This window comes from Oryx dammah, unplaced genomic scaffold, assembly GCF_014754425.2.
Source record: "Oryx dammah isolate SB20612 unplaced genomic scaffold, SCBI_Odam_1.1 HiC_scaffold_20, whole genome shotgun sequence".
NCBI classification, from domain to species: Eukaryota; Metazoa; Chordata; class Mammalia; order Artiodactyla; family Bovidae; genus Oryx; species Oryx dammah.
Genome location: NW_024070204.1, coordinates 51,772,587 through 51,797,195, shown reverse-complemented (window position 1 = coordinate 51,797,195; position 24,609 = coordinate 51,772,587). Strand labels below are relative to the sequence as shown.

The window sequence follows — 24,609 nt, the reverse complement described above, 5'->3', positions numbered from 1 at the left end:
TGAATGTGAAAGAGGGGAGTGAAGAAGTTGGCTTAAAGCTCAACATTCAGAAAACGAAGATCATGGCATCTGGTCCCATCACTTCATGGGAAATAGATGGGGAAACAGTGGAAACAGTGTCAGACTTTATTTTGGGGGGCTCCAAAATCACTGCAGATGGTGATTGCAGCCATGAAATTAAAAGACACTTACTCCTTGGAAGAAAAGTTATGACCAACCTAGATGGCATATTCAAAAGCAGAGACATTACTTTGCCGACCAAGGTCTGTCTAGTCAAGGCTATGGTTTTTCCTGTGGTCATGTATGGATGTGAGAGTTGGACTGTGAAGAAGGCTGAGCACTGAAGAATTGATGCTTTTGAACTGTGGTGTTGGAGAAGACTCTTGAGAGTCCCTTGGACTGCAAGGAGATCCAACCAGCCCATTTTGAAGGAGATCAGCCCTGGGATTTCTTTGGAAGGAATGATGCTAAAGCTGAAACTCCAGTACTTTGGTCACCTCATGCGAAGAGTTGATCATTGGAAAAGACTCTGATGCTCGGAGGGATTGGGGGCAGGAGGAGAAGGGGACGACCGAGGATGAGACGGCTGTATGGCATCATGGACTCGATGGACGTGAGTCTGAGTGAACTCTGGGAGATGGTGATGAACAGAGAGGCCTGGCGTGCTGCGATTCATGGGGTCGCAAAGAGTCGGACACGACTGAGCGACTGAACTGAACTGAACTGATGGTCCTCTTTCAAATGTTTAAAGTCCAAAGACCACATTGCACTCTCCTTTGAGCTTTGTTGAACTGCAGTAGATGACTCATCCTGACCTTTCCTATACTTACTGATAGCAGCACCCCAACATCCAACATTTTTAAGTGCCAAAGGGAAGGAGAACTTGCAGACTTAACACTCAAACATAGCATGAGTCCTATTTTTACACTGTTGTAAACTTGGTACTGAAGAACCCATGAATACAAATGCATCAAATGTAAATGTAAAGGTCACACCTAACTGTGTGTCAGCTCCTTAAAGGCATCAGCCCATAGGCTTGTCTGAATCTTGCAGTCCCTGGTAGGCAGTCCTGAACTCATTTTCTATTGATACATTCCCTGCTGGTCCGTTGATTTAATCTGTATCACTGCTGCTTCTAACCTGTGTGTGCTTTCTTCTTCTGCGTACATACCTATAAAATGGAGCTTTGCAGCTTCCTGTTATAGGACTAGCGAGGTGGCAACAATAATCTGTGGTCATATCATAACTTGTCCCAGAAAAGACATTACTTTCATGCTTCAAGATACTTCTCAACTAAAGTGTTTACCAAACTTGGTGAATATTGGCACCACCTAGATAACTTTTTAAAAATGCAGATGTCTAGGGCCCACTCCAAAGGTTCTCTTTTAATTGTTGTGGTCTGGTCATAGAGATTTTTCAAAACACCCAGTTGATTCTAATACATAGAAAGGTTTTAGAACTTCCAAACTACCTTGTTTTTCTGATAAGTTTCAAGAGAGTTACAATTTTTTTTGCAGAGGGTTATTTTCAGAAATGCCTATCCTTGCTTTATTTCTGTACCTCCTGTGGATGTTTGCCTTTTGAATTTTGCTTCCTTAAACAAGAAAATGTAATGAACTGCTATTTACATGTTGCACAATCCATTAAATTCATTCTGCATCTTGGATAAACTTGCTCTAAGCTAGAAATAAAAAATAATAAACTTTGCTGAGTTCTGCATTTCCTGTTTCAATTTAGCTAGTCCATAAGGACTTGGCAGGAAAGAGTTTGTTGTTCCTGTAATTAATGACTAGAACAGGATTGTTTGGAGTAAATGATTTGTTTTGAAACAGTCCTCTAATTTTCAGGGACATTTTCCCATTGTAAAACAATTATCCATAAAAACAAAAGTACCAATTAAATACCAAGATTTATAACATCGCCATGTCATTCCAAATGCCGTGACCTTGGGTCTACTACCCTACTGGTTTGAAAAATAAAACAGATTCCAGTCTAATGAAGCTCTTTGAAAAATAGTTTAAATTTAATCAATCACGAACTAGTTGGGCTTCCCAGATAGCTCAGTTGGTAATGAGTCTGCCTGCAATGCAGGAGACCCTGGTTCGATTCCTAGATCAGGAAGATCACTGGAGAAGGGATCACTGCCCACTCCAGTATTCCTGGGCTTCCCTTGTGGCTCAGCTGGTAAAGAATCTGCCTGCATTGCGGGAGATCTGGGTTCTATCCCAGAATTGGGAAGATCCTCTGGATAAGGGAAAGGCTACCCATTCCAGTATTCTGGCCTGGAGAATTCCATGGACAGAGGAGCCTGGCAGGCTACAGTCCATGGGGTCTCAAAGAGTCAGATACAACTGAGTGACTTTCAGTTTCACTTTTCAAACTAACTGATGTAAAAAAAGTCAATTGATTTACACTCCATTCCAAAATTTGGTAAATAGCTCACCACATAGAAGACAATTAGTCTCTAGGAAACAGATCTTTCTCAAATAATAATGCTGTCAGTAAGTCTAATCTATTAAACCCCTTCTGCTACTGCTAAGTCACTTTAGTCATGTCCAACTCTGTGCGACCCCAGAGACGGCAGCCCACCAGGCTCCCCCGTCCCTGGGATTCTCCAGGCAAGAACACTGGAGTGGGTTGCCATTTCCTTCTCCAATGCATAAAAGTGAAAAGTGAAAGGGAAGTCTCTCAGTCATATCCGACTCTTAGGACCCCATGGACTGCAGCCTACCAGGCTTCTCCGTCCATGGGATCCTCCAGGCAAGAGTACTAGAGTGAGGTGCCATGGCCTTCTCCAAAACCTCTTCTATTTGGTCCTTTTTAAAAGCTTGTCTCTCAACTCAGAATAGTTAATTATGGAGTGCAATTTAATTATGATGTGTATGCATGCCAAGTTGCTTCACTCTTTGTGACTTATAGACTGTAGCCCACCAGGCTCCTCTGTCCATGGATTCTCCATGTAAGACTACTGAAGTGGGTTGCCATGCCCTCCTCCATGGAATCTTCTTGACCCAAGGATCGAACCCATGTTTCTTGCAACTCCTGTAGACAAAATCTTTACCACTGAGCGACCAGGGAAGCCCTAATTATGGTGTATTTATAGCTATTTCATGATTTAGGGTCATCAGTCCATATTACCGGAGAAAGCAATGGCACCCCACTCCAGTACTCTTGCCTGCAAAATCCCATGGACGGAGGAGCCTGGTGGGCTGCAGTCCATGGGGTCGCTAAGAGTCGAACATGACTGAGCAAATTCACTTTCACTTTTCACTTTCATGCATCGGAGAAGGAAATGGCAACCCACTCCAGTGTTCTTGCCTGAAGAATCCCAGGGACGGGGGAGCCTGGTGGGCTGCCGTCTCTGGAGTCGCACAGAGTTGGACATGACTGAAGCGACTTGCAGCAGCAGCAGCAGCAGCAGCAGCAGCAGTCCATATCACTTACTGAAAAAATAACAACGTAATAGGATTTCTAGAGTGATAAACTTTAGGACACAAGGTATATTTGTTCTGAGTTCAGTCACTGATTCAATATATAAACCTGACAATTGATGTCTTGCAACCTCATCCTCATCTAGAGATTTCAAGACTAATAATGGCTAATGTTTATGTAACATGCTAGAATTTATAAAGTCTTTTATACATATTTCACTATACTTTCCCCCAAACCCAGGGAGACTGAAGAACAACAATCTACATATTGCATATTTTTAAAAATGAGTCTCAGAGAGGTTAAGTGACTAGCCTAATGTCACACAGACTGAAATTTGTGGAACTAGGGAATTACCCAGATCTTCTGACTCTAAATTGATTAATTGATGAATTGACTCTAATTGATTAATTCTACACCAGCTGTATAGTATATAGCTATAGTATATAGTATGTACCAGTATGTAGCTACCTACAGAGCAGCTAATTGAAAAAGATGTGAGAAATAGTGAAGACAAACCCAAATTATCAGGCTCATTGTATTTTGATCACTTTTATAAAGGATTTTTATATTGTAAGGCCAATCTGACATTAGTAGAAGAGTCCCTATTCTAGTGCTTTGACTATAAACAGTCATACATTTGGAACTACTGGCAACCTCATCTAGGTTAGATAAAGAACAGGCATGCTTCCCTGGTGGCTCAGTTGGTAAAGAATCCGCCTGCCGTGCAGGAGACACAGGTTCTACCCCTGTGTTGGGAAAATCCCCTGGAGGAGGGCATGGCAACCCACTCCAGTATTCTTGCCTGAAGAATCCCATGGACAAAGGAGCCTGGCAGGCTATAGTTCATAGAGTCACAAAGAGTCAGTCAAACACGACTGAAGCGACTTTTAGCACGAATGCATGCTTGCCACTGTATCAGCGCTTTCTGTACACAGTGATCAGTTATTTTCCCTTGAACTAAAGAAAAATTAAACAGATATTCTTATCATTTTTATATTTCTTCATTTTTCTTTATCAATATTTTTTATTTATCTTTATTTTTATTTAATTTCTTATTTTGACATTTTTTTAAGTCTCTCAGTTGTGTCCAAACTCTTTGCGACCCCATGGACTGTACAGTCCATGGAATTCTCCAAGCTAGAATACTGAGTGGGCAGCCATTCCCTTCTGATCTTTCTCAGTATTTATTCGGCATTCCCAGGTTTTGTAGTTCCCTGAGAAGGCCACTAGAGGGTACTCTTTAGTCAGTATTCAGATTGGAAACAGTGCAGGAAGCTGTTCTCCCCTAGAGGGCAGAGTAAAAAACTCAGTGATTTGAGTCTTGTTTTTCATTTCTAGTGACTAAACCTCACTCAGTTCTATACAGACTCTTGCTTCCAGATACTATTTATTGACTCATCCTTACTTTCCCCATCCTGGACTTATTTAAATGGAATATTATATATCTGCCTCTGATGGTGGCTTAAACTCCTTTAAGGCAAAGCTGATCTCTCTGGACAGTGTGCCCTGGAGACACACAGCAATAGGCTTGGAGGCTTGTGCTGCCAGCTTGGAGTGCAACTGGGAATATGTATTTATAACCAAATTGCAAGATACCCTATACCACCATTAGTATCAAAATTGTTTCCTGCTAATGATAGGAGAAAAAGTGGAAACGGTGGCTGATTTTATTTTATCATGGGATTCAAAATCACCGTGGATGGTGACTGCAGCCACAAAATTGAAAGATGCTTGCTCCTTGAAAGGAAAGCTATGACCCAAACCTAGATAGTGTATTAAAAAGCAGAGACATTACTTTGCGAACAAAGCTCCCTATAGTCAAAGCTATGGTTTTTCCAGTAGTCATGTACAGATGTGAGAGTTGTACCATAAAGAAAGCGAGCACCAAAGAATTGATGCTTTTGAATTGTGGTGCTGGAGATGACTCTTGAGAATTCCTTGGACTGCAAGATCAAACCAGTCAATCCTAAAGGAAATCAACAGTGAATATTCATTGGAAAGACTGCTGCTGAAGCTGAAGCTCCAATACTTTGGTCACTTGATGTGAAGAGCTGACTCACTGGAAAAGACTGATGCTGGGAAAGATTGAGCGCAGGAGGAGAAAGAGACAACAGAGGATGAGATGGTTGGATGGCATCATCAACTCAATGCACATGAGTTTGAGAAAACTGTGGGAGATAGTGAAGGACAGGGAAGCCTGGCATGCTGCAGTCCATGGGATCTCAAAGAGTCAGAAGCAACTTAGCAACAGAACAACAACAATGATCATCAGACTGCCAAACCTCTACAGTTACTCAGGACTGTCTGATACAAGTCTTTCCTTTGTTTTATCTAGGCAGTTGATTTCCCCAGCAAAAGCAGAACAAATAAAAATTTGTTCACACATTTATTGCATGATATAGCCCACAGGTTTACTATATTTGTCATCATTCACCCCAAGCATAAACTCTAAAAAGTCACTCATTTCCTGTTCTTTTTTTTTTTTCCCAATGACCGTTGATTTATCCCACACCATGAGTTTCCTTTACAAACTTCCTTTCATGACGAAGCCCATGTTTCATGTTCTCACTTACACACCCAACCAAAAATGAGATATCATTTCTTGTTTTGTTCAATAGCATTTATATAACACATCCTCATAAAATCCTTCTTTGTAATCATGCTCTGCAATTAACAGAGCTCTGAGATTAAATCAGACCCCCAAGGTTACCGATTGAACTGTTCATCTGTCTAGGGCAGGGGTGCTGGTGATTACTTGAGTATGTGAATATGAACTTTCGTCTGCTCAAGAACAGCCAGAAGCTTGTTTTCTAGTTGCTACCAGGTTAAACTTTAGCTGAGCTTTTTATTGTTTATAATATGTGGAAATTCTCCCTCATAGGACTGAGTTCATCCTGTTTTCTAAGATCTAGATAAAACCCCATTGTGCAGCTTGTGAAAAGTCCCATATTCTCTCCAAAGCCTTCAAGAGTTTCCAGGGGACTCAGCGCCTGTCTCCTGATCATATCAGGTCCCAAGTCTCTGGCTCAGCAGAAGTTGTTCAGTTGAGGAAATAGCTCACAACAGCCATCACTGAGTTCCCTTTCCACCACAGAGGCCAGTGGTAGAACTGAGTCTCTTGCTTCATTTTCCTGAACACCAGCCATTTTCCTCCCATGAAAGGATACTCATCCACATATGATATTTAGGTATGTATCTGACCTCTCTGATGATTTGAAGAAATAAATGTAATTTACACTCACAAAAAAATGTGAAGTGAATAGTATTTTGATGTTCATAGTCTTACCCAGACATTATCATACTAAGTGAAATAAGTCAGAGAAACATAAATATCATATGATAGCACTTATATGTAGAAATCTGTAAATGTATTTATAAAACAGAAACAGACTCACAGACATAGGGGAAAAAATATGATTACCAAAGAGGTGGGAGAAATAAATTAGGAGCTTGGGATTAACTTACATACACTGCTGTTGCTGCTGCTAAGTAGCTTCAGTCGTGTCCAACTCTGTGCAACCCCAGAGATGGCAGCCCACCAGGCTCCCCCGTCCCTAGGATTCTCCAGGCAAGAACACTGCTACTATATATAAAATAAACAATAGGAACCTACTGTGTAGCACAGAGGACTATATTCAATATATTTTAATAACATAATGGAAAAGAATCTAAAAAGTATATAATATATATATGTTAGCTTCTAGTGTACAGCAAAGTGATCAGTTATGTATACGTGATATATGATATATGTATGAGATATGACATATATATATATATGATTGAGTACTTTGCTGTACACCAGAAACTAATACAACATTGTAAATCAACTATAGTCCAATAAAAAAATAATAAAGTAGATGTTCATAGCCTTATAAAGTAAGTTACACAGTCATGTCTAGAACTAAAATGCTAGCTTTCTGCTATTTACCTTGGCCCTTCTCTCCCTTCCTCGTCTTCTATATCTCTCCTCATCCAAAAGCTGCTCATAGGAGTTTCAGATTTTTTTCACTGAATGGAATTTAGCACTCTACCTCTCTCCTTGTACTCATCCATCTTTTAACTCCCAAGCAATCAGCAGAACAAAATGACCTTTCGTTTATTAGTGCCTCTCTCAAAGAAAATACCTTTGGTTATAAATAGCAGGAGAGATGTGTGCACATGCTTACACAGGGTAAGATGATCAAGTTGAATTGAGCCTTCAACTCATCTTTGATCTGGAAATTCCATATAGCACATTTTAGCATCTATTCATTCAACAAAGAATTGTTGAACACTTACTTAAAGAAAGAAATACACTTCCTTCTCTGTTGAACCTGATATTTAGTGACTAAAATTTCTAGTCATCTGTAACTGCTTCTATGCTCCAGTAATTCCTGTATAGGAAGGATATGCAGTGCTTTGAGAAATGATGTACGAAATGCCTTAGTCAACTTGCATTGCCCTGACAAAATGCCACAGACAGAGGGCTTAAACAAAAGACATTTCTTTTGTCGCAGTTCTGAAGGCTGGAAACCTGAGATCAGAGTGCCAGGCTGGTCAGTTTCTGGTAAGTGCTCAGTTCCTGAGTTTCACACAGCTGCCTTCTTGCCTTGGTGGAGAGAGAAGGACAAGATCTGTGTTGTCCCTTCATAGAAGGGCACTAATCCCATCATGAGGACCTCATCCCCATGACTTCATTCAACCTTAACCACCTCACAAATACATTCAGATTGGGGGTTAGGGTTTCAGCATGTGAATTTAGCTGGGGAAGTGAACGGGATATATATGTGATATAATGATTAATAGGAAAAATCAGAGAAGAGAGAAAATGGAGCTGTGGCTCCATCAGATTTGGAAGGATCATCCTGGCTCTGATGTAGGTAAGAGATGGCAGGACTGGGGTTTAGATGTTGAGAGCCGGTTAAGCCATAGTTCAGTTCAGTTCAGTCACTCAGTTGTGTCCGACTCTTTGCGACCCCGTGAATCGCAGCATGCCAGGCCTTCCTGTCCATCACCAACTCCCGGAGTTCACTCAGACTCATGTCCATCGAGTCGGTGATGCCATCCAGCCATCTCATCCTCTGCTGCCCCCTTCTCCTCCTGCCCCCAATCCCTCCCAGCATCAAGGTGTTTTCCAATGAGTCAACTCTTCGCATGAGGTGGCCAAAGTACTGGAATTTCAGCTTTAGCATCAGTCCTTCCAATGAACACCCAGGAATGATCTCCTTTAGAATGGACTAGTTGGGTCTCCTTGCAGTCCAAGGGACTCTCAAGAGTCTTCTCCAACACCACAGTTCAATTCTTTGGCACTCAGCTTTCTTCACAGTCCAACTCACATCCATACATGACCACTGGAAAAACCATAGCCTTGACTAGACGGACCTTTGTTGGCAAAGTAATGGCTCTGCTTTTCAATGTTCTATCTAGGTTGGTCATAACTTTCCTTTCAAGGAGCAAGCGTCTTTTAATTTCATGGCTGCGATCACCATCTGTGGTGATTTTAGAGCCCCCCAAAATCAAGTCAGCCACTGTTTCCACTGTTTCCCCTGTTTTCCCATCTATTTCCCATGAAGTGATGGGACCAGATGCCATGATCTTCGTTTTCTGAATGTTGAGCTTTGAGCCAACTTTTTCCCTTTCCTCTTTCACTTTTATCAAGAGGCTTTTTAGTTCCTCTTCACTTTCTGCCATAAGGGTGGTGTCATCTGCATATCTGAGGTTATTGATATTTCTCCCAGCAATCTTGATTCCAGCTTGTGCTTCTTTCAGCCCAGCGTTTCTCATGATATACTGTGCATATAAGTTAAATAAGCAGGGTCACAATATACAGCCTTGACGTACTCCTTTTCCTATTTGGAACCAGTCAACAGACTGGTTCTGTTGAACCAGTCCATGTTCCAACAGTTCCCTGTCTAGTTCTAGCTGTTGCTTCCTGATCTACATATAGGTTTCTCAAGAGGCAGGTTAGGTGGTCTGGTATTCCCATCTCTTTCAGAATTTTCCACAGTTTCTTGTGATCCACACAGTCAAAGGCTTTGGCATAGCCAATAAATAAAGCAGAGATAGATGTTTTTCTGGAACCCTCTTGCTTTTTCCATGATCCAGTGGATGTTGGCAATTTCATCTCTGGTTCCTCTGCCTTTTCTAAAACCAGCTTGAACACCTGGAATTTCATGGTTCATGTACTGCTGAAGCCTGGCTTGGAGAGTTTTGAGCATTACTTTACTAGCTTGTGAGATGAGTGCAATTGTGCGGTAGTTTGAGCATTCTTTGACGTTGCCTTTCTTTGGGATTGGAATGAAAACTGATCTTTTCCAGTCTTGTGGCCACTGCTGAGTTTTCCAAATGTGATGGCATATTGAGTGCAGCACTTTCACAGCATCATCTTTCAGGATTTGAAATAGCTCAACTGGAATTCCATCACCTCCACTAGCTTTGTTCATAGTGATGCTTTCTAAGCCCCACTTGACTTCACATTCCAGGATGTCTGGCTCTAGGTGAGTGATCATACCATCGTGATTATCTGGGTCATGAAGATCTTTTTTGTACAGTTCTTCTGTGTATTCTTGCCACCTCGTCTTAATATCTTCTGCTTCTGTTAGGTCCATACCATTTCTTTTCTTTATCGAGCCCATCTTTGCATGAAATGTTCCCTTGGTATCTCTAATTTTCTTGAAGAGATCTCTAGTCTTTCCCATTCTGTTCTTTTCCTCTCTTTTCTTTGCATTGATCACTGAGGAAGGCTTTCTTATCTCTCCTTGCTATTCTTTGGAACTCTGTATTCAGATGCTTGTATCTTTCCTTTTCTCCTTTGCTTTTTGCTTCTCTTCTTTACACAGCTATTTGTAAGGCCTCCCCAGACAGCCATTTTGCTTTTTTGCTTTTCTTTTTCTTGGGGATGGTCTTGATCCCTGTTTCCTGTACAATGTCACGAACCTCATTCCATAGTTCATCAGGCACTCTATCTATCAGATCTAGGTCCTTAAATCTATTTCTCACTTCCAAAGTATAATCATAAGGGATTTGATTTAGGTCATACCTGAATGGTCTAGTGGTTTTCCCTACTTTCTTCAATTTAAGTCTGAATTTGGTAATAAGGAGTTCATGAGCTGAGCCACAGTCAGCTCCTGGTCTTCTTTTTGCTGACTGTATAGAGCTTCTCCATCTTTGACTGCAAAGAATATAATCAATCTGATTTCTGTGTTGACCATCTGGTGATGTCCATGTGTAGAGTCTTCTCTTACTTTTGCCCAAATGATGGTTGTCTAGACCTGAGTAGGGAGGTGGTAGCAAGGATGGCCCAGTCTATTAGCTCTGGCCCAGTCAAGGTCTCTCCTCATCTCTTGTCCCCCTATCCATGCACATAGACCTATGTGTACACTTTATTTCCTTTTCACATTCTACTACTTCCTCTCAGCTTTCCTTGGGCTTCCCAGGGGGCTCTAGTGGTAAAGAATCTGCCTGCCAATGCAGGAGACTCAGGAGACATGGGTTTGATCCCTGGGTCAGGAAGATCCCCTGGAGGAGGAATGGCAACCCACTGCAATATTCTTGCCTGGAAAATTCCATGGACAGAGGAGCATGTTGGGCTACAGTCCATGGAATTACAAGAGTCAGACGCAACTGGGTGGCAGAGCACAGAGCTAAACAGTTAAGACTCCAAGTGTCGGAGACAAATGACATGCTTCTAAATTATGCCTCTGTCACTTACTAGCTATGTGACCTTGCAAAAGTTATCTAACATCTCCATACCTCATTTTTCTCCTACCTCAAATGTGAATAATCATAGTTGTTTAATGGATTCAGAGTTCCAATTTGGCAGGATGACAAATTCCGGATATCTATTGCACAGAATTTGTGAATATACTTAACACTACAAAACACTAAAAATTATATATTTTGTTGGTTTTTTTTAACCACAATTAAAAATAATATATTTTTTAATGAGGGTAATCATAATACTTGCTGTAACTTTGTTAGGAAGATATATGTCAATGTGGGTGAGGCCCTTAGAGCAGAGCCTGACATTCTGGAACCCTGCATGGTGGTGGGGGCGGGGGGGCAGAGGGGAATGGTATTTGAGCTATTCCCTGTTGGAATGCCAAGAGAGGAGGCTCTGTCCTCAACCTTGGAATTTCCACAAGTAAATCTGTGAATCTGTGCCAAGAGTGGTCCCTTTGTTTCAGGATGAGGTCTGATTGTCTCTGGGTGTATTATCAGGCATCTGTTTGTTCCAAGGTTCAAGTGTGATCCTCAGGAATATGGAAGGTAGATATATTGCTGCTGCTGCTGCTGCTAAGTCGCTTCAGTCGTGTCCAACTCTGTGCGACCCCATAGACGGCAGCCTACCAGTCTCCCCCATCCCTGGGATTCTCCAGGCAAGAGTAAAGGAGTGGGGTGCCATTGCCTTCTCCAGAGATATATTGCTAAAAGCCCTCATTTTAAAAATGGGGCGGGGGGGGGCAGTATAAAATGTTATGTTACAAGGAGGGTTTAATAGCTCAAGCACAATACAATAACTCTCCAGAATATTTTCATTTGCCTGGAGAATCTAAATAGCTTGTTCTCCCATGCCAGTGACTGGCTCTCTCAGGAACTGTCTCCTATGATTTCACAGAGTATAGCTTTGCCATTCAGCAGATTGCCTTCTGTCCGCTTTGGCATGTTCTTGACATGACCATGATACCAATTCCTCTAATTTCTAGATTTTTTCATAATAATTATTCCTGTTTCCCATAAGCAACAGGATTCTCCATTTCCCTGGGTGGAGGGTTTGCCTCTTTTTACTTTTTCAGTAGCTTTAACTTCTGACTGGGGTGAGTTTTCAGACATTTTCTCTCCTGCATCTACTAAGCTCTGCAATTTAGGTTTGGCCCAACCAATCGATACCAGCTCAGATGTGTGTGACCAGGAAATTGAATTTCCATCCCTGCAACCAATTCTGAACAATAGCAGTAGAGAAGATCAGCTTATTTTATTCACCAGTGGTTTGGTATTATGATAGGTATGGTTCATATCAGAATGCAGTAACCTTATTTCTTGAAATATTTCCAATTTTATGAAAATAATGACTTTGTATATAAAATATTTTGTAATTTTATGGGCTTAGTTGGCTTAGTTGGCTATCTGTGTCTTTGAATAGTATCTTCATATTTGGTATCTAAGTCTTATATTTCTTTTCAATAAATAAAGTGCTCTAGAATAATAGATATGGTATAAATTACAAAAAATAAAAATAAAACATAAAGTAAGTTTCATCTAAAAAGATGAAAAGCAAACAAATAATATATTTTCATTTTTAACTTTAAAGTGTTTGCTTTTAAATAGTTTTAAAAAATGAAAGCAATTCTCTACCATTAGTAATCATAATAATTGCTAAAATTCAGTTAATAATCATCATAGGTGAAATGCCATCCTGACGGCTTCAAATTCACTATCTCTGAGAGTCTGCACAACACACTGCTTGAGGAAATTGAAAAAGCAGTGAGTTTCTGCAGCTTTCTGTAGATTACACACTTAGCAAATGGCAGAGATAAGACCCAAACCCAGGCAGCCTGATACCTGAGGCTGAGTTCTCAGTCACACTGCGCCATAGTCACTATAGCCCTGTTTATTTTTCCAGTCATAAACCCCTGCTTAAATTTCTATGAATAGTAATTTGATTTTTCCCTTTCTCTGGACTGTAAATTTGTGTAATTGGATTTCTATGGACTTTGCACCAAAGACAATATTTGAAGTGCATTTATTTTTCAAAGTTATGGTGTTAAGTGATTTCTGTGATATAAAAATGCCTCCCAAGAAACCAAACCCTCCCTCCCTCCTAGTCTATTATTTGACTAAAATTCTGATTGACAGCTGTATTAGTTTCATAGGGCTGCCATAGCAAAGTATCATAAAATAGATGGCTTAAGACAACAGAAATATATTGTCCCACATTTGTGGAAGCCAGAAGTCTGAATTCAAAATGTCAGCCATGTTACCTCTGAAGGTTCTAGGAAAGTATGTTCCAAGCCTGTCTCCTTGGTTGTAGATGACTGTCTTTTCCCTCTGTCCTCATCTCTTCGTATAAGGACACTGATCCTGTTGGACGGGGACCCACCCTAATGACTTTACCTTGGTTACCTCTAAAGACCCTTTTTCTAAAGACAGTCACATTCTGAGGCTATAGGGGTTAGGATTTCAGTATATTTATTTGGGGAGATACAATCCAAGCTGTAGCTTCAGCTTGTGGACCAGAGTAGTATGTGGAGGTGGGAGCCTGGTAGCAGCAGAGTGTTTACCCAGTGATGCGGCTTGAGACAAATTTCCCTTCTGTGAAATAGGAGACTGGATTGGCTGGTTGCTGCTCTAATTTTCTTTTAACTGAAATATAGTTGATTTACAATGTTGTGATAGTCTCTGGTATACAGCAAATTAATTAAATTATATATATATACACACACACACACAGACACACATACACACACACACACACACACACACACACACATATATATATATATACACACACAGATACATATGTTCCTTTTCATATCCTTTCCATTATGGTTTATTATAGGGTATTAAGCATAGTTCCCGGTGCTGTACAGTAGGAACTTGTTGTTTATCCATTCTCTATATAATAGTTTGCATCTGCTAGTCCCAAACCAACCCAGCCTATCCCTCCTCCATCGCCCCTCCTCCTTGGCAACAATAAACAGAGCTATGGTGATTGTGGAGCAGTCTGTCCTCTATGTCAGTGAGTCTGTTCCTATTTTGCCAATAGGTTCATTTGTATCATATTTTAGATTCCACATACAAGTGGTATCATGTGATATAGGTCTTCCTGTCTTCATTTAGTATGATAATCTCTACATCCATCTATGTTGCTGCAAATGGCATCATTTCATTCTTTTTTTATGGCTATCTACTCTATTATTTTATGTCATATTTGAGTTCTATTTTAACAGAACAGATGTACATATTCAACCTGTCTTTAATAGATTTCCTTTTTGCAGTATTTTCATAAAAGCTTTAGGAAAGGGAGCTTCATCTTTCTACTTCTACCCTTTAGCCACAGAGGTAAGTGCTATACTTCAAAAAAATACACAATGTGAGAGTTGCAAGTCAAGTTATTTGGGACAAAATGAGGACTACAGCCCAGGAGACAGCCCCTCAGATAGCTCTGAGAAATTTCTCTGAAGAGATAGGGGGTGTAGGTCAATATATATGTGATTTTGGTGAAGGGGGAGTTCTTACAATTAAGCATTCATCTTTGCAAAAGTTTTCTGCTCGTCTGGAGGAGCTGATGTCACCGTGAAGGGATTAAGAGCTTTTCTAGATAGGAGGAAATGCAAGAATTGGGCTCATAATATCAGCTTCTGAAAATATATAACTATCTGAAGACCTGTTCTGCCAGTTTTCCAGAGCACAGAGTGCCTCATCCCTGATCTCCACCCTGAACTCCCTTCAAGGGGCGTTGAAGGTCAGCAGCTGTAGCAGCACATGATTTGATCCTCATAGAGGTTGATCAAGTGCCCACGGCAAGTAACAGTTTTGTGGTTGACAGTGCCTGATGAATGATCTCACCCACCCAGGTCTCCTCTCAGTAGGACCAGTTTGGGGGTCACCAAGGAGAAGATGTGCCCAGCGTCTTGCCACTTTTCTCTCTAAGACCTTATTTTTCCCGTTCCTCTTCACCCACAGACACAGACCAGCTGCCTCTTATTACTTTCACATATGGAGGCTCTTCTATTACAGATTTCCAGAGAAACTGAAAACACTGTTGGACATTGAAGGAGCTCCCTATTGAACTATGCCTGTCAGTATTTATTGAGAAAGAAAGTTGACCTTTGACTTTAGCCTCTGTGACTTCATGAGATAATTCCAATAGTAAACATTCTCGGAGAACAATGGATAGCAAAGGTTTCCATTGTTCTTACCTAATCTCCCCAACCCCACCCCCTCAGGACAGGAGGCCTCCTGCTGCAGATGAAGAAACTAAATCTCAAAGATACACAGGAGTGCCTCTCAGTGGACAGAGGGGTGTTAGGGATGGGCCGGGGCAGCTCAGTAGCCTTTCCCCAGAAAAACTCAGCTGCTCAGGGATTCCACTCCAGGCTGGTCAAGAGCTAGGCTGCCCACTGGACCAGCCTCTGTCTGATTTTTCTTTCGCCTGTACCCATCAAGTACTTGAATTCATTCTTGGATTTTTTTTTGGTGTAATAAATTCATTTTTAATTTATATTATTACTAAGAGTTGTTTTAAATACCTTAAATAACTATGTTGTTGCTTTTATTATGTACCTTTTTAGCAGAGGTTTTTGCTGTAAAGCATGCTGTTTTGAAAACTATTTTTTTTTTTAAGAGACAGACAAGAAGAGTGGTGAGCCATGTGTGGAGGGGAAAATTGGTATAATTACAGTGAGCATTTATGGGTCAGTGGAACATAAGCCCCAAGGGAAAAACTCTGAAAATGGGGTTTCGAGAACCAGGAAGGCGGGGGAGAGGGGCTGCTTCTCTAGGCCACCTGGGAAGCCCGGGGCTACTTGGCTTTGCTATGCCAGCAGCACAGATGGCATCTCGGTGAAATGATTACTCTTTTGTCCCTTCTTTACGAGCATCTTGAAGACAAATATTTATGCCCCCTTTCTACTGAAGACATTTTCCCTCAGTGTGACTCATTCTCCTTCATCTTCAGATATGATTATTCTTTGAGCATTCTGAACAGGAAGTTGAGGCCAGCTGCAGACTTAGCACAGAGATGGCTGGTGATGTGTGTGCACGTTTCTGTGTGTCTGTGTGTGTGTATATCTGTGTGTGTGCAAACATCTGTATCTGTATGTGTGTATCTGTGTGTGTGCAAGCACACAGGCAAAGTCTTACATTGGATACTACACAGTAACTTCCTGTACAACATCGAAGTTGTTTACATTCCTATGTTTTCATGAGGGTCCACTGGAATAGGAATTAAGTTAGATTTCACTCTGTATACCTAAGTAGCAACATTTTAAGTATGTAATTGCTATCACAGCATGAATAAACCAGTAAAGGTAAAAAAAAAAATCATACAAAAAAGCCCCTTTGTTCAGAAATTGTGCCATTTGAAGAGATGTGGGTGCACCTAGAGACTAATCATATAAAGTGAAGTAGGTCAGAAAAACAAATATCGCATATTAATGGAATATATATGGAATCTAGAAAAATGGCATAGATGAACTTATTTGCAAATCACAACTAGAGACACAGACATAGAGAACAAATGTATGGATACCTAGGGAGGGAAAAGGGTAAGGGTAGTGTGAATTGGGAGATTAGGATTGGCATATATATATACTACTATATATAAAATAGATAACTAATGATAATTAACTATATAGCACAGGGAACTGTATTCAATACTCTGTGGTTACCTAAATGAGAAGGAAGTCCAAAAAAGAGGGGATATATGTATACATGCGGCTGATCCACTTTGCTTTACAGCAGTAACTAACAGAACATTGTAAATCAACTATACGCCAATAAGAAAAAAAAGCCCCTTTGTTCATACTTAATTGCTGAACAGATGGATGTTGTTCAGAAGGTATGAATCCCCATTCCTCATGTAGTGAACTGGTCAAGTAGTTAATCATTTGAGTAGAACTTTTCTTTGCCATTAATGGTTCTTAGACTACATTTCAAAACCATTCTGTCCTTTTAGATAATGAGCCATTAGGAATGAATCTTCATTCCTTAAAAGGCTGGATGCTCAGGCTCAACTGTGTTGACAATTGACCTAAACCAATATGAATATGAACATATTTGGGTTCTTTTTTGGATATGTGTAACTTCCAGTGAAGTTCAAGATGGTAAGAGTTGGCTACTTTTGTATCATCTCACCACTTGGTTAGAAAGAACAAGCCCCAGATGAAATTCTGATTTATGAAACTCCAGTACTTTGGCCACCTCATGCGAAGAGTTGACTCATTGGAAAAGACTCTGATGCTGGGAGGGGTTGGGGGCAGGAAGAGAAAGGGACGACAGAGGATGAGATGGCTGGATGGCATCACTGACTCGATGGACGCGAGTCTGAGTGAACTCTGGGAGTTGGTGATGGACAGGGAGGCCTGGCGTGCTGCGATTCATGGGGTTGCAAAGAGTCGAACATGACTGAACAACTGAACTGAACTGAGCTGTTGACTATAATCAAGTAAGAATGAAATAAACATGTCAGAAGACCAATTCTGTCCCTCTAGATGCTTGTCCACCATTTTCAAGCTTTGCTGAAGGCAAAAAAAAAAAAAAAAACCTAATTCCAGTCAATATTTTGTCATCATTATTGACAAAAGTTTTCAGTATTCACAGCTGGACACTGGGTATTTCCCAAGGGGTGGTTCTTGATCATTTTGTCCCTGAGTTTCTCTCTTCCATGGAAATCCTGCACACCCACAGTATGATCTTGGACTCCTACAGAGACTGTCTGTAATCAGACTCCTTGTCTTACTATGACTACTTTTTGGACATTGCATCTGACTGTCTTGTCACTTGAACTCTGTGTTGGTCAGTAGGCTTCTCTTTCCTGCAAAATCAGCAGCCTCAAGATGTCTCCATTTCTATTCATATAGCCATCATTCCTTCTGGCCACCTGAGCTTGAACCTTACAGATTTGGTTTTGTTTTTAAAGTTTTTTGATGTAGACCAGTTTTTAAAGGCATTATTGAATTTGTTACAACATTGCTTCTGTTTCATGCTTTAAGTTTTTTTGGCCCTGAGACATGTGGATCTTATTTCCCCAAACAGGAATCAAACCTCCACCTTCTGTATTGGAAAGCTAAGTGTTAATCACTGGACCACCAGGGAAGTCCCTGCAGTCTTCTGTTAACAGAGCCACCTTCTTCAACTCCCAATTGCCATCATTCACTTGGTTGTCCCAGTATTTCCTTCATCTCTGTTCCTTTCCTTTGATCTCTACCCTCAGCCAGAGCCACATCACCATAGGTCAACAGCTTTTTTTTTTCCTCTGCATCTTACCCATTCAGTTCTTTTATGTGATGCCAAACCAGCCTTCCCCAAACCATCTTGATTAGATCATGCTCCTGTTGAAAGACTTTTCGAGGAGACTTTATTTCATAGTGGAAGATGTTCAAACTTCTTGAGATTGTTCCCAGGTCCCAGTAGACATTTACTGCTTTGTTTCTTCCTTCACAGGGCAAACTTCTCTCCAGCTGGAGTTCTGAGACACAGTCTCTCAAATATGTTACAAGCAGAGGACATTGCTTATTAGGTTTTTGGTTTTTGGGTTTTTTTTTTTTCCATGATGACCTTGCTTTCCTCATTTAAGTTATGCCTGAAACACACACACACACACAGAACCCCTTGCTAAGTATCTCAAGTGCCTGAACATTGTAATTAAATAAATGAGTAAACTGGCTTTTAAAGTAGATGTTGCTACTTACCGGTTCTAGTGTGGCCTCAGGCATATCATATAACATTCCTGAGGCTCAGTTTTCACATTAGTTACCATGGGACCAAGGCCTATCTGCATGCTGCTGCTGTTGCTAAGTCGCTTCAGTCGTGTCCGACTCTGTGCGACCCCCATAGACGGCAGCCCACCAGGCTCCCCCATCCCTGGGATTCTCCAGGCAAGAACACTGGAGTGGGTTGCCATTTCCTTCTCCAGTGCATGAAACTGAAAAGTCAAAGTGAAGTCGCTCAGTCGTGCCCAACTCTTAGCGACCCCATGGACTGCAGGCCCCCAGGCTCCTCCGTCCATGGGAGTTTCCAGGCAAGAGGACTGGAGTGGGCTGCCGTTGCCTCCTATGCTGCTCATCCTTAATTCATTTTAGTTTCCTTTCTCTGCCACCTGTCCTCCCCAGAAAGCCTTTCATGACCTCACCAATCACAGATTCTCTCTTCTCTGAGCCCATAGCACACAGTTCTAGGAAATCATCATTTGCCTCTTTGAAGAGCCCCTTGATTCTTCTTCATTGTTTCCTGGGACCATACATTGCTTCCTGCACTAGAGTGTGTGAATGCTTTGTGTGTGACCACACACTCTGTTGTGTGGTCATAGCACCCTGGGCACTTTGTCTCACATTTTCTCACTTGTTCTCACAATGTCTTGGGAGGAGGATGTAATCACTGTTTGGTAGAAGGCAAAGTGAGAGTTTTGGGCTTCCCAGGTGACTCTTGGTAAAGAATGGTAAAGAATCTGCCTACCAGTGCAGGGAAAACAGAAGAGGCAGGTTCAATCCTGGGTGGGGAAGATCCCCTGGAGGAAACAATGGCAACCCACTCCAGTATTCTTGCCAAGATAATCCCATGGACAGAGGAGTCTGGTGAGCTACAGTCCATGGGGTTCCAAAGAGTTGGACATGACTGAGTGACTGACCCGCACACACAGAGTGAGAGTTTAGAAGGCTGAAGTGATTTGCCCAAAATCACTCAGAGAGCAAGTGACAGAAGTAGTTGAATTCTAAGCCTGGGGATGTCTCCTCCCTCCCAAAGCTTTAGCCTGGGGGCAGGAACTTATTTTGTATTTCTAATATTTCAGTATTTAAGTTTGTAACCATTATAGGTCCCAGTCCTGATTAGTATTGAGATGGCATTCTATGAATATTTTTGAAGAAGTCAATAAATGCATACTACAGACAATATTAATAACTCAAAATAATCCCAGAAGTCTGAGGGCCAATTCTCTATGTATAGTTGGTGGATACTTGTGCTTAATCTCCCCGCCATTTGCCCTGTTACTCTGAGGGTTAACAGCACAATGTTTTCATTCTGAAACATAAAATCATGAGGTTAAGTGAAGCATTCCATGTCATCAGCCAAGAAGACCCAGAATTCACATACAGGTTCTCTAAAGTAGTTCTGTGTGGCTGGGAGCACTATGAACTCCACCATTGTGTTCATAGCTTTTTATCCTTTGGCTAAGATCAAGTAGAGCATTTGTTCTTGAGGCTTTTAACAACCGACTTCTCCATCCAAAGATAACATATTTAGACTGTATGTGCGTTACAAAGAATTGAGTTCCTTTAGACAGGAAAATTTTAAACAAGAGGTTTATTTGAATCCTCTTGGATGCCATTCTTCTATTGACATTGTTCCTGTAAAATGCCGTAGGAGACCATTCCATGATGCTGGATGTACTCTGAGCCTGCATACCAGGAAGTACTCCTAAGTCAGGGAGGGGTAAGGAACATTTCTTTCTTACAGAGTATTGACATTGTGCTTTTGCCTCCCTGTTGGCAATACACACACACACACACACACACACACACACAGATTCTAGGGTAGGTGGAGGGTGGCTCAGAAGAATCAGTGTAACAATCAAAGCTACTACCAGAGAAAGAAACAGATTGCACCTATATGCCCTGAACATGAAGAACAGAAGTAGACAGACATTTTCATGATACTTAACAAAATTTTAATTACTTGAGTTTCATATTAAGGTCAATTAAAGAAACAATAAAGGAGGACAGAGAGTATGGAAGGGGAGGAAACAGAACGGAGGCAGAGGGTGGAATGAAAAATGAGGACAAAGAGAGGAAGAGGAAAGAGAAAGAAAGCGAAACATCACGTCAGCAGCTCCTGGGTTCTGAGGTGAGCTCGCTGGTCATAGGTCAGCAGCTTTAGTCACACATCCTGTTATTCACTTTGGGCATCAGAGTACTTTTTTGCTACCCTTTGAAATTTCCATACTGTCTACAATGATCTTGGAGCACTCTTTCTTTACTGGGAAACTGTTTATGTGCTCTTATTCTCAATCTTTGAGCTTGTTTTTTTAAAGGTTTTATTTTCACATGAAGTCCAGACTGTTTTGAAATGGGTAAAATGATGCATTTGGTCTCGATTCTTTCCATCTAAATCTTGATCTTAGGCCACTTGAACAGTTTCCGAATATAGTAGAAATGGCTTCTGGATATAAGAATTGAAATACAACATTGAAAAACATTAATTATCATTATCATTGTTTTGAAAGAGGACAAATTTTGATTCAGGAGAGCTGTGTTTTAATTTGAGCTGTTCATTTGACTAAACTATGGCTGCCTGTAAGCCTCAGCATTCTCATCAACAGAATAGAGACCTCTTACCTGTCTAGTTGGCATGAAGATGCCAGGAGGTCCAGTGTGCCTCATCACAGCTCTGGCTTCAAGGAGACAGAAATGAGTCAGTTCCTCCCTCCCAACCACCACCCCCCGCTACAATGGCACTCCCGTCGGCTGAAAAAATATATATATAAAGAACTCTTCCTGCTTTTTAATTTCCACCGGTCATACTGAATGGAATAATTACATTAGCTCATAAAGCACAAAATCATGTTCGGAGCTGCAGCTCTGTAGACTCTTAAGCTCAGAGCAATATAACTCTGATTCTCTGTGAAATGTTATCTGGATCTGTTGCTACTCCTATAAGGTACTGACCTCAAACTACTGTATTTCAGAATCCTGCATGAGCAGGACAAGATGCAGCCACTGGCTACAAATTCTGGACTCCATAATATTTACAGAACTGAATCAAGGATTTCAGCTTTACCTTAGATTAAAATATTACTTCTATCTACTCCTGTCATATTTCAGACTCCCATTAGGAATAGATTTATATCTTATAAAGCTTAAAAGATAATGACTAATTAAATAAACTGTATGACTTCAGGGAAGATTGGAAAATTACAATAATTCCAAGTAATGCTGTTTTCAGCCGACAAAACCCAGAGAATTTTGAACCTTAGAACTGGAAGGAACATAGACGTCCTTTAGCCTAATCATTGGTCCAGCACAGAGACTGCTTTGATCACCGACCTGATAGCTCTTCCTGGGAATGTAGAATGACCTAACATGTATTGGCTTTCAAGGCAGCCTGATGTGTCTCGAGGCAGCTCCAGTCATTTAGAAACCCGTCTTTATAAGGATCTGTTTGTCTGCCTCTCTGTACTGCCCACCTTTCGCTCTCAATTCTGAGTAAGAAATTTCTGCTAATTTTTTTTCCTTGAAATTGTTTTCACTTTGGGAACAACTGGTGGGCCCTCTCCAAGCATTGTCTTTTTTAGGCTTGCCATTCTGGTTTTGAAATCTATCCTCTCATGAAATATTTCTAGAATCACCAACATCCCTGTTCCAATGAAAACGGTGGTTATCTACTTCAGGCAAACCCTAACCAAGCTGGGAGAACAGTGAAGTGATTGTCTCCTTGTGAGAGTCTTTTGACTGTGAAAGCCAAAGTTTATTTTGAATTTTTTGTTTTGTTGCTTTTTAAATTTCACTTTATTTCTTTTTATACAACCCACACCATTACTTATAATGCACTTATGACAAATGAACCTTCTAAATCTTTTTCTCCAATACCTATATAATACTTTTTTTTTTTTTAAAGGAATCTTTACCTAAAATGTTTCCAGATCTTACCAGCCTATGGCTATGATTGAGGTTATGTTAGCTATAAAATTTTTAATTTCATTAGCTTGCCACACATTTGCTAAAGTAGTTCTTTATGCAACCCATCTTATTATTTCAGAGTATCCCTAAGATGTCTCAAAAGAACAAGTCCCACTTTGCTGCAATCACCTCTCCCCTACCAGTCTGGGCAGTTCTCTTCATCCCCAAGGCTCAGTAGGTCCGGCTGCTCCCCAGGGAATCAGGTAGACACCACAAGGCCGTGCCTCTACAGCTGCTCCACTGACATTAAATTTGCCCCCTTCGTTCCTGATATTGCACAGAATTACATGCAATATCTTTTACCTTCCAGCTCTCTGCTCTCCCCAAGGTCCAAAGATTTGTCCCTGGGAATGCATTTAAGTAGCAGGCGCCATGTTCCCTTCCGAATGGTTCTCCTGTCTGAGAACTGAGGTTTGTTATTGGACTAAGCTCCCAGTGCCCAATGCCTTCCATTCTACAAGGAGCTTTCTCCAAAGAAACCACTAACCCCCTTGAAAATAATCTTTGATTAGATCTTTCAAATCACATCCTTTATTTTTACCATGAACATTTTTATAATATCATTAAACATTCTTCAAAGCCACCATTTTGAATTCCTCCATAATCTCCATCTTATGGATATACCATGCTAGAATATATTTGCCCATTTTTCAATTGCTTAGAATATTGGGTATTTTATGTATGTAGCTTATTTAAGCAAATATTGTGCTTTATCTTATTCTTTTATACTCTTAATTCAGCTTATTGTTTAGTAATTTGCAGATAATTTGATACTTTAATTATGTTATTTGATATATTAGCATCATTTCTAACTTTTGGCTTTTAGATATGCATTTTTAAGATGAATCTCTAACATATTTACCATCACACCAAATTTTAGTTGCTTAGAGATCCAGATTTTATGTGTTAGTCTGAAGAGCTTCCATAGCTTTTGAAGTGAGAATCTCTGTATAAAAGAGAAACATAAATATACAAGGAGTAAATCAAAATCTTGCTTGTAATTTCAAATATCACTAAATAGTAATATCAACCACTAACTGACATATTTCCTAGTAATCACTTCAAGCCCTTCTCATTAAAAATATATCATATAAAATGAATTATAGAATCAAAAGAACCTGCAGATATGGTCTACTTCAAGGACCTAATTTTAACAAGTCATTTTACACCCTCCTGGGATATCCTTAAAACAAATATTTGTTGTAAAAAAGTAAACCCCAGAACTTATCCTTGTGATATGGGTGATAGAGGACTGAATAAAAGTGAAAGAGGTATGATTCAACTCTCTGGTAGGAAAACGGTGGATTCCCAAAGCAAGTAGCACTTAAGCCACACATTTAAAAGGAACAAAGATTTCAGTGTGTGAGTATGTGGGTTGAGTAACAGACTTGAAAGGGCATGGCATGTTGGGTACTGAATTTCTGTTACTATAGTATTGGAGTATATAATACCCTTACTGGTAACCAAAGATGAAGTTTCAAAGATGTTAGTCTGATAGTAAGAACCTGGGTATAAGGAACATAAGAAATGTATAGATTATCTACCATAAAACGGGGGGAAAAAAATCAAGGTTATTCAAGTAAGGAAATGACATGTCTCAGAAAGACATTTTTGATGACATTATGGAGGATGGATTATAGGCTGGAGGGGAGAGATAAGGCTTTTATTTGTCAGTGTGACAGACAATTTTATTAGTAAAGCACCTAACTTATGAGACTCATCTGTGTGAAATGAAACAGGTTCATCTCGATGTGTCCAAGGTCTTCGGAAAATGGTTAAGTGTTTTGGTATTTCTTTGTTTATT

The 24,609-nt window shown here is 40.5% G+C and overlaps 1 long non-coding RNA gene across 1 annotated transcript; it reads right to left on the bottom strand.

The window, feature by feature from the left end:
* Positions 1-675: 675 nt before the first annotated feature.
* Positions 676-17,761, bottom strand: LOC120879546. The gene is made up of 3 exons (XR_005724817.1): positions 17,545-17,761; positions 11,093-11,095; positions 676-713 (listed from the first exon to the last, which is right to left on the bottom strand). It is a non-coding gene; the product is annotated as an uncharacterized LOC120879546 (long non-coding RNA).
* Positions 17,762-24,609: the final 6,848 nt, after the last annotated feature.